This window comes from Aptenodytes patagonicus, unplaced genomic scaffold (genome assembly GCF_965638725.1).
Source record: "Aptenodytes patagonicus unplaced genomic scaffold, bAptPat1.pri.cur scaffold_88, whole genome shotgun sequence".
Classification (NCBI taxonomy): Eukaryota; Metazoa; Chordata; class Aves; order Sphenisciformes; family Spheniscidae; genus Aptenodytes; species Aptenodytes patagonicus.
In genome coordinates, this window is record NW_027472036.1 from 360,746 (window position 1) to 370,912 (window position 10,167).

Here is a 10,167-nt window from a genome sequence, read left to right on the forward strand (position 1 = left end):
TGCCCCTGTACTCGGCCCTGGTGAGGCCGCGCCTCGAATACTGTGTTCAGTTTTGGGCCTCTCATTACAAGAAAGACATTGAGGTGCTGGAGCATGTCCAAAGAAGGGCAATGAAGCTGGTGAAGGGTCTAGAGCACAAGTCTTATGAGGAGCAGTTGAGGGAACTGGGGTTGTTTAGCCTGCAGAAAAGGAGGCTGAGGGGAGACCTCATCGCTCTCTACAACTCCCTGAAAGGAGGTTGTAGCGAGGTGGGTGTTGGTCTCTTTTCCCAAGTAACAAGCGATAGGACGAGGAAACGGCCTCAAGTTGCACCAGGGGAGGTTTAGTTTGGATATAGGGAAAAATTTCTTCACTGAAAGGGTTGTCAAGCATTGGAACAGGCTGCCCAGGGAAGTGGTTGAGTCCCCATCCCTGGAGGTATTTAAAAGACGTGCAGACGTGGTGCTTAGGGACATGGTTTAGTGGTGGACTTGGCAGTGTTAGGTTTACGGTTGGACTTGATGATCTTAAAGGTTTTTTCCAACCTAAATGATTCTATAATTCTATGATTCTATGATCTGCAGCAGAATGAACAATACAGAAGATGTGGGCCTGCTGCTGAATGGGAGTAGGGACCTGTTCACAAAGGACATGCAGGAGGCTGAAGTACTGAATGCCTTCTTCACCTCGGTCTTCATGGGTAAGATTCCTGAGACCAATGGGAGAGTCCAGGGCGAGGCGGGCTTATCCTTGGTGCAGAGAATCAGGTTGGGGAGTGTTTAAACAAACGGGACATAGGTAAGTCCATGGACCTGATGGGATGCACCCACAAGGGCTGAGGGAGCTGACTGGTGTCACTGCAAGGCCACTCTTGGTAATCTCTGAAAGGTCATGACGATCAGGGCAAGTTCCTGAGATCTGGAAGAATGCAAATGTTGTCCCTATCTCCAAGAGAGGCAAGAAAGAGGATCCAGGGAGCTACAGGCTGGTCACTCACCTCCATCCAAGGAAAGGTGATGGAGCAAATAATCCCAGGAACCACTTCTGAATACAGGAGGGACAGGAAGGTGACTAGGAGTACTCTGCATGGATTTGCAAAGGGCAAATCATGTCTGACCAACTGATAGCTGTCTTTGGTAAAATGAGTATCTTGGTGGATGAGGAGAGGGCATTGGAAGTCATTTAGCTCAGCTTCAGAAGGGATGTTGACACTGTCTTCTGCACTTAGACAAACTGATGACTGTTGGCTAGAAAAGCAGACAGTGAGATGGATTTGAAACTGGCTGAAGGGCTTGACTCAAGGATTGTGGCACTGAGTCCAGCTGGAGGTGGTGTACCCCAGGGGTCGACACTGGGACTAATATTGTTGAACATCTTCATTACACACTGGGACCGAGTGCACCCTCAGCAAGTTTGCAGATGATACAGAAGTAGAGGAGTGATTGACAGACCAGGTGGGCATGCAGCCATTCAGAGGGACCTGGACAGGCTGGAGAAATGACAGCCTGACAGGAACCTCATGGAGTTCAACAAGGGGAAGTGCAAAGCCTTGCATATTGGGATGAGTAACTCCATACACCAGTAGAGGGCTGAGGGCTGACCTGCTGGAAAGCAGCTTGGCAGAAAAGGATCTGGGGGTCCTGGTGGACACCAGGTTGACTATGAGCCAGCAGTGTGTCCTTGCTGCAATAAAGGCTGGGGATATCCTGGGCTGCATTAGGAGAAGTGTTGCCAGCAGGTGGAGGGAGGCGATCCTTCCCCTCTACTCAGCACATGGAGTTCTGGGCTCCCCAGTACAAGGGAGACATTGCCATACTGGAAGAAAATCCAAATGAAGGACCACAAAGATGATGCAGGGACTGGAGCATCTGTCATAGGAGGAAAGGCTGAGAGAACTGGGACTGTTTAGCCTGGAAAAGAGAAGGCTCAGGCTCGTCTGTTTATAAACAGAGGACTGGTGGGAGATGTGGTGGTTGGAGGCTGTCTTGGGCTTAGTGACCATGAAATGGTAGAATTCTCAATTCTTGGTGGAGTAGGGAGGGGGGCCAGCAAAACTGCAACCATGGACTTCCAGAGAGCGGACTTTGGCCTGTTCAGGACACTGGTTGAGAGAGTCCCTTGGGAGACAGTCCTGAAGGGCAAAGGGGTCCAGGAAGGCTGGACGATCTTCAAGAAGGAAGTCTTAAAGGCGCAGGAGCAGGCTGTCCCTGTACGCCGTAAGAACGGGTGGGGAAGACAACTGGCCTGGCTGAACGGGGAGCTCTTGCTGGGACTCAGGAAAAAAAGGAGAGTTTACCACTTGTGGAAGAAGGGGCAGGCAACTCAAGAAGAGTACAGGGATCTCATTCGGTCATGCAGAGAAGAAATGAGAAAGGCAAAAGCCCAGCTAGAATGCAATCTGGCTGCTGTCGTTAAAGACACAAAAAATGTTTTTACAAATATATTAATGACAAGAAGAGAGCCAAGGAGAATCTCCATCCTATATTGGATGCAGGGGAGAACATTGTCACCGAGGATGAGGAAAAGGCTGAGGTACTCAATGCCTTCTTTGCCTCAGTCTTTAACAGGCAGACCGGATATCCTCAGGGTACTCGGCCCCCCGAGCTGGAAGACAGGGACGGCGAGCAGGATGAACCCCCCATAATCCAAGAGGAAGCAGTCAATGACCTGCTAGGCCACCTGGATGCTCACAAGTCTATGGGGCCGGATGGGATCCACCCGAGAGTGCTGAGGGAGCTGGCGGAGGTGCTCGCCAAGCCACTCTCCATCATTTATCAGCAGTCCTGGTTAACGGGGGAGGTCCCGGACGACTGGAGGCTTGCCAATGTGATGCCCATCTACAAGAAGGGCCGGAAGGAGTATCCGGGGAACTACAGGCCTGTCAGCCTGACCTCGGTGCCGGGGAAGATTATGGAGCAGTTCATCTTGAGGGCGCTTACAAGGCATGTGCAGGACAACCAGGGGATCAGGCCTAGCCAGCACGGATTCATGAGAGGCAGGTCCTGCTTGACCAACCTGATCTCCTTCTATGACCAGGTGACCTGCCTAGTGGACGAGGCAAAGGCTGTGGATGTGGTCTACCTGGACTTCAGTAAGGCCTTTGACACCGTCTCCCACAGCATTCTCCTCGAGAAGCTGGCGGCTCACGGCTTAGACAGGTGGACTCTGCGCTGGGTCAAAAACTGGCTGGACGGCTGGGCCCAGAGAGTTGTGGTGAATGGAGTTCAATCCAGTTGGTGGCCGGTCACGAGCGGTGTTCCCCAGGGCTCAGTACTGGGGCCGGTCTTGTTTAATATCTTTATCAATGATCTGAATGAGGGGATTGAGTGCATCCTTAGTAAGTTTGCAGACGACACCAAGTTGGGTGGGAGTGTTGATCTGCTTGAGGGTAGGAAGGCTCTGCAGAGGGACCTGGACAGGCTGGATCGATGGGCCGAGGCCAACTGTATGAGATTCAACAACGGTGGGCATGGCGGTGTTGGGTTGACGGTTGGACTCGATGATCTTAGAGGTCTTTTCCAACCTTAATGAGTCTATGATTCTATGATTCTATGACAGCTCCTGCCCCGAGCCCACAGCCCAGGGACAAGCTACAGGATGATGCCCATCAGCCCCGCTCACATGCTACTGGTCCTGGGGACTCTCGGGTCCCCCCCCAGCCCCCTGTGAAATATTCCCCTGCAGTCGACCCCACTGAAGACATGAAATGCAGTGGGGTGAGGGAAATATTCCCAACATAAAAGTCAGCGGTAATTCAGTGCATGCCTGGAGAGATGAAACCACAGCCAAGAGATAATGAACGCTGTTCATCCTGGAGGGAGATTATCAGCAAAGTCCCACAAGGCTTGATGCCGGCACATGTCCTTAAGTCCTCCTTCACACAACCCTGCCACTCCTCTGAGAGTTTGGTGGTGACAAACATGCAAATGGGTCCAAAGAGAGTTAAACAAATAGACAGGTTCACCAGCTCCTTAGTGCAATGGTACAGACACTTCTAGGCCACAAGTCCTGTAACTGCCAGCTTTTGCAAAACAGGGAAAGGATGACTGCGTCGGGTTTACATGGCAAGGTTTGGAGAGGGGATGGGGCTGCAGGGGTGGCTTCTGTGAGAAGAGACCAGGGGCTGCCCCTGTGTTGGGCAGAGCCAGTTCCAGCCAGCTCCAAGACAGACCCATTGCTGGCCAAAGCTGAATCCATCAGCGAAGCTGGTGATGCCTTCGTGATACATATTTAAGAAAGGGTAAAAAACCACTGCACAACAAGAGCTGGGAGACAGGAGTGAGAAAATGGGAGAGAAACAGCCCTGCAAACACCAAGGTCAGTGAAGAAGGAGGGGAAGGAGATGCTTCAGGCACCGGAGCAGAGATTCCCCTGCGGCCCATGGTGAAGACCATGGTGAGGCAGGTTGTCCCCCATGGAGGTCCATGGTGGAGCAGATCTCCACCTGCAGCCCATGGAGGACCCCATGCCGGAGCAAGTGGATGAGCCCTGAAGGAAGCTGCAGCCAGTGGAGAGCCCTTGCTGGAGCAGGTTTTCTGGCAGGACCTGTGGCCCATGGAGAGGAGCCCATGCAGGAACATGTTTTCTGGCAGAAACTGTGGCCCATGGGGGACCTACACTAGAGCAGTTCGTGGACTGTACCCTGTGGGGAACCTATACTGTAGCAGTCCATTCGTGAAGGACTGTATCCTGTGGAAAGGACCCGTGCTGGAGTACTTTGTGAAGGACTGTATCCCATGGGTGGGACCCCATGCTGGAGCAGGAGAAGAGCATGAGGAGGAAAGAGCGGCAGAGACAAAGTGTTATGGACTGACCACAACCCCCATTCCTCATCCCCCTGCACTACTTGGGGGGAGAAGTTAAAAGAGTCAGGAGTGAAGTTGAGCCTGGGAAGAAGGGGTGGTGGGGCAAAGGTAGTTTTAGTTTTGTTTTTGTTTCTCACTTATCCTACTGTATTTTTAACTGGCAATTAGTCTTCCCCTAGTTGAGTCTGTTTTGCCCACGGTGGTAGTTGGTGAGCATCCCCCTGTCCTTATCTCGACCCATGAGCTGTTTAATCTGATTTTCTCCCCCTGTCTTGTCAAGGAGGGAGAGTGAGAAAGCAGCTGGGTGGGCATCTGGCAGCCAGCCAAGGTCTACCCACCACACAGACAGCGGGGGAAGTAAAAATCCTTCTCCACCTTCCTTGTTTCTTAAACACTTTCCCTTGGCACTGGCTATATGTCACTGCTGGTAACAGGGCACCAGCTCCGTGGTGCTTCTGTCTGACCCAGGAGAGCAGCTCTTGTGCAACAGGAGCAGGAGACAGGCTGAGGACTGGTGCCGATGCTCGATCCTGACACTAAGCACCTCTCTGCATGCCTAAACAAAAGACTGAAACCTGTCCTGAGCTGCAGGCACCGTGGGCACAGCTGGGGCTATGTGTGCTGGAGCAGGGGGAGGTGGGAGGCAGGAGGGGGAGCACAGCTGCAGTTGCAGATGCAGGGCACGATGCTCAGTGCAGACTGAGAAGAAGGAAGGGTCAGGCTGACAGCATGGCAAAGGGTCCATCTGGGAAGGAGGAGGAAGAGACAAAAGAAGGTGTTTCTGCAGTGGATGCCGGCCAGGCAGGAGGGTGGCTCCCCTCCCCAGCATTGCCCATCCTCCCACTCCCATCAGCACCCGAGAAGCAGGGTTTTCCTGGCCACCCTCCCACCCATGGGCAGGACTGGCCCCTGGGAAAGCGTTTCAAGATGGGATGCAGTTGGCTGAAGAAGAAAGGACTCCTCCAATGTTTGTCTCTCTCTTCAAATGCAAGAGACTGTCCTGTCTCTCTCGGCGTGTTGACAGCAAGACACTTTTCCCTGAGGGTCGATGCATGTTGAGGCCAAGGTCCCATCCCTGAGCCAGGTGTGGCTGATCAGCAGCACTGGGGACATGCCATGGGCTTGGGCACAAGGGCCAGTGTCCCAGCACAGACGGCTCTGAATCTCCAGCAGCAGCAGCTCCAAGACCATCTGGCCTGAACAGGCCCTGCGGAATCTATCTGCCTTCTCCCTGTACATAAAGCTGAAAAGCTTGTGAACACCATAGCCCTGGGAGAAGAGCTGCCTCTGGGGCTGGAGGGAGAGACCGAGTGAATGTCAGCCCTGACAGCACACTCGCCTTCCCTTCCCTTCCCTTCCCTTCCCTTCCCTTCCCTTCCCTTCCCTTCCCTTCCCTTCCCTTCCCTTCCCTTCCCTTCCCTTCCCTTCCCTTCCCTTCCCTTCCCTTCCCTTCCCTTCCCTTCCCTTCCCTTCCCTTCCCTTCCCTTCCCTTCCCTTCCCTTCCCTTCCCTTCCCTTCCCTTCCCTTCCCTGCCCTTCCCTTCCCTCCCCTCCCCTCCCCTCCCCTCCCCTCCCCTCCCCTCCCCTTCCCTGTGGACAACAATGAACTTTGCAGACTGGTGTGGGCTTTCCGTGAGAGGTTGTGAAATCAGCCATTAGGAGTGTGAGGGCTTTGGAGAGGCAGGAGAAGCACAGCACAGAGACAAGGGCTGAGTTTTAGCCCAGCTGCCACGGACCTCTCTCCCAAGGTGAGGCCATAACAATTCAATGACAGCATTTCCATCATGTGCCCCTGTCTTTCCCCAGCCCTCCTCCTCCCCTGAGAAGGTCTGGCCCTGTTGGCCACTTCCAGCCCCCCAAATCACCAGGGCTCCTCAGAGCAGGCCTCCGGGCTAGAGGGAGCAGCCCTGCCTGTGCCTTTTTGTGGAGATACCAACTGCAGCTGGTGCCGAACCTCACTCCTAGGCACCAGAGAAGACCCACAGAGGCTCAGCACCAGGGAACCAGCTTCTCCCACTCCCATGGTGATGGATCTGGGCCACACATCCCTGGGTGATTCTCTGCAGTGTCTGGTGGCGCCAACATGCCTTCATGGCCTGTGATGGGGGGGTGCCCCAGAGAAGGGTGTAGGCTGGGGGTCCCGGAAAGCACATGGGCCCAGCATGGGGCTCTGAAATCTCCGGTGAACCCAGGAGTGCTGAGTCCATGGAGCAGGGAACCTCCACCCCTCTCAGAGTGGAGCAGAGCACCCAGGGGTCTGAGCTGCCTGTCCAGGCTCCTCTCCTGCCCCGACACCAAATGGTGCTATTTCGGGGGTGGTGCTCACTACAGCCCCGGTAAGAACCTGTTTCCCACTGTGCCTCCAAAACACCGGGTGCCCCAAGGGCTGGCACCGTCTGCCCTTTGCCTTTCCCAGCCTCATGGGGGGACACTCCAGTTTGCCCTAATCTGCCCTTATCTGGGGGCACATGGTGGGTGGGAAGGGGCTCTCCTTTACAGAGACACCCCAGGTGTCCGGGCTCCCTCAGCCAGTCTGCTCATCGTGGTGGTGCAGCCAGAGAGGACGCAGGCGTCTGGGCACTGGCAGAGGACTGGGGACATGGACACAGACACACACACACATGCAGAGCGTAGCTTTGCTGAAGGGGTTTATTGATCATTAGAGGGAAATGGCCCAGGGCTCCCAGGGGATCAGGTGGGGTCATCCAGGGATGATCATCTCCTCAAGCCGCTGGAGGGGGACAGGACAAGAGTGTCACCACCAGTTCCAGTCCTGAAAGACAGAGCCCAAAATGAGGCCTCCAGTGACTGCTGGGACATGAGAGGGGCCTTGTCCCCACCGTCTCTCTCTGCAGAGACCCGGAGAAGGAGACAGGAATTGGAGCCCTCAATATATCCAGGACAGAACTTGGCCCTCCTGAAGTCCATATGGCACCCAGAGCCCCTTACCCCGGGATGCCCCAAAATCTCCCAGAACCCTGCCCAGCCCTCACGGTGGTCCTGGAGGTCTGTATGGCAGCAGAGCCCCTGCCTGGCCTGCACGATGACCCTCTGGGTCTGCAGAGCCCCACCACTGTAGAGGTGCAAGGAAAGGCATGGCGTCAGCTCTGTCCAGCTCACCCTGGGACATGGATCATGGACAGTCCCCTCTGTTCCCCTCTCCCATTCCCAAGTTCTGCCCACCCCAGAGGGCTCAGGGATCCCCTGGGGCACAGGATCCTTTGTGGGGCTGGAGATGCCCTGATGCTGCTCACCTAGACATTAACAGCTGCAGCCACACGTCTCTGGCGCACAAGCTCCACCACCTGGCCAGCCACAGGGAGCTGGGGAGAAAGGGAGGTTTAGGGACACGCTTGGGTGCACTGGGGTGTACTGGGAGGCAGGGGAAAGCAACGGGGTCCTTGGGGAAGGTGCCACCGGGGAGAAATGGGGTACATGAATTTGTATGACAGTGCAGAGAAAGCAGTGGGTGTCTTGGGGAAGGGGCCCACCTGGGTGCGTGGCTGTGTACTGGGGCATCCTGGGCTGTAGTGGGTTGTAAAGGGATGGATGGGAATGCAATGGGGGCCCTGGGGAAAGGGTCCTCCCTGGGAAAACACTGGGGTGCAGGGGTGTTCTCTGGGGTTGCACTGGGGTGCACTGGGTTGTACTGGAGCACACTGGGATGCCCTGGAGTGTCGTGGCCATGGGGGGGGAGGGTCTGGGGCCAGCAGAACTCGTGGTACCCACCTCAGCCCTCTTCAATCGCCTGAGTTTGAGTAACCCCACCTGTAGAGAGACCATGAGACCTCACTGGTCACTGGGATGTTCCCCGCTCCAGCAAGGGATGGGAGGACCAAAGTGCCCTCCAGTTCCCCAGACTGGATGCCCTCCAAGTCCACCCTGCTACTTACATCCGGGATACTATTTCCACTTCCTTCCAAGAGTGCCTAGGGAAGAAGAGCAAAGGGGTGGTCTGGTGGGACTGTGGGTGGGGCACAGGTGTCCCCAGTCCCCCCAGGCCCATGGCTTCCCCCTGGTCTGAGGGGGAAAATCCCTTCTGCTCCCCCCAGCCCCATTCCTTCAAGTTTCACCTGGGATACCTGTTCATGCAGGGACCAGGGGTGGGGATGGAGACAAGGATAGCGTGGGGAATTCGGGTACTCCAAAGAGTATGGGGGTGGGGGGGACCCAAAGACAGGGCACTGGGATAAATTAGCGGACCCCAAGGGACTGGGCTGGGGGTGTTGAATGGACAGGACTGCGTGGGATGCAAGTGAGGGGTAAAGAAATTCAAGTGGCGGGGATACAGGGACTTCAAGCAAGGTAGTTGGTGGGGGCAGGAGGAAGAGGACTGCAGAGGACCAAAGCGAGGGGATTGGGAGAGTGTTTGGGAGTGGGGGTTCAAGGAAGGGGATCTGGGGACAGTACCGCAGTGGACAGGACGAAAAGCAAAGGACTGAGGGGAAAGACTGAAAGAAAGACATTGGGAGGGCATGTGGGGACCCTAGATAGGACATGGAGTAGATCCTGGGGAGGAGATGTCTGAGGGGACCAAAAGGATGGGATGGGGAGGTCCAAAAGGGAGAGATGTGGGGGCACCAAGACAAGAAACCGGTGGGGGCCCTCACAGGAGTTTGTGGTGGTCCCTCCCAGGGAGGGGACAGGTCCGATCACTCACTGAGGAACCCGGGCTCTGGGCACCAGAAGCTTAATTGTGGGGGAAGTGGAGGGAACAGGCGGAATTGTGGGAGGGAGAAAGCTGCATTGCCCGGGGCTGGAGGTGCATGGGAGCCTGGAGGATCTCCTTGCTTGGGAAAGGGAGAGGCCAAGTCAAGGGGTTTTGTGCTCACCACTATGATTTCATTCTGCAGGAGAACTGATGTCCTGCAGCCAAGACCCATCCCCAGCCTTGAGCCCCTCCCCGTGGCACTGGGGACTCACCTGAGCATCTTCCGGGGTGCACAGCAGGATGGTGAAGAGCAGGGCCGCGCTGAGCACTGCGACCTTCATCTTCCTCTGCAGTGTGGTGAGTCCTGGGTGAAGCTGGAGAAGGTGAGGGGCAGATTTATCCCTCCCAGGACTCCTCCCTGCCCCTCTCCACCCCGAGAACCCCCAGGGCAAAGCCAGGCTTGGCAGAGACACCAGCCCTGGCAAGAAGCCCAGCGCCAGCACAGAGTCGCCCCCCGCCTCCAGCACTGATCCAGCCACCTTTCCTGGCACCAGTCCAGCTTCCTGCATGGGGCAGCTGCATGAGGAAGGGCACAGGCATCTGCGGGTGGCGAGGGGGGGGCGGGCGGTGCGCCCCTGACAGCCAGACACCCTACAGTGACGACCCACTGCTCCCACATGAAACCACCCTCCAACAGTTCCCCAAAGCCAGATCCCCCCATCTCCCAGTGCCC

The 10,167-nt window shown here is 55.9% G+C and overlaps 1 long non-coding RNA gene across 1 annotated transcript; it reads right to left on the minus strand.

Annotated features, from left to right (window-relative positions):
• Positions 1-8,039: 8,039 nt before the first annotated feature.
• On the minus strand, positions 8,040-9,772 carry LOC143173490 (uncharacterized). The gene is made up of 4 exons (XR_012997564.1): positions 9,707-9,772; positions 8,677-8,712; positions 8,513-8,551; positions 8,040-8,106 (listed from the first exon to the last, which is right to left on the minus strand). It is a non-coding gene; the product is annotated as an uncharacterized LOC143173490 (long non-coding RNA).
• Between the last annotated feature and the right edge of the window lie 395 nt (positions 9,773-10,167).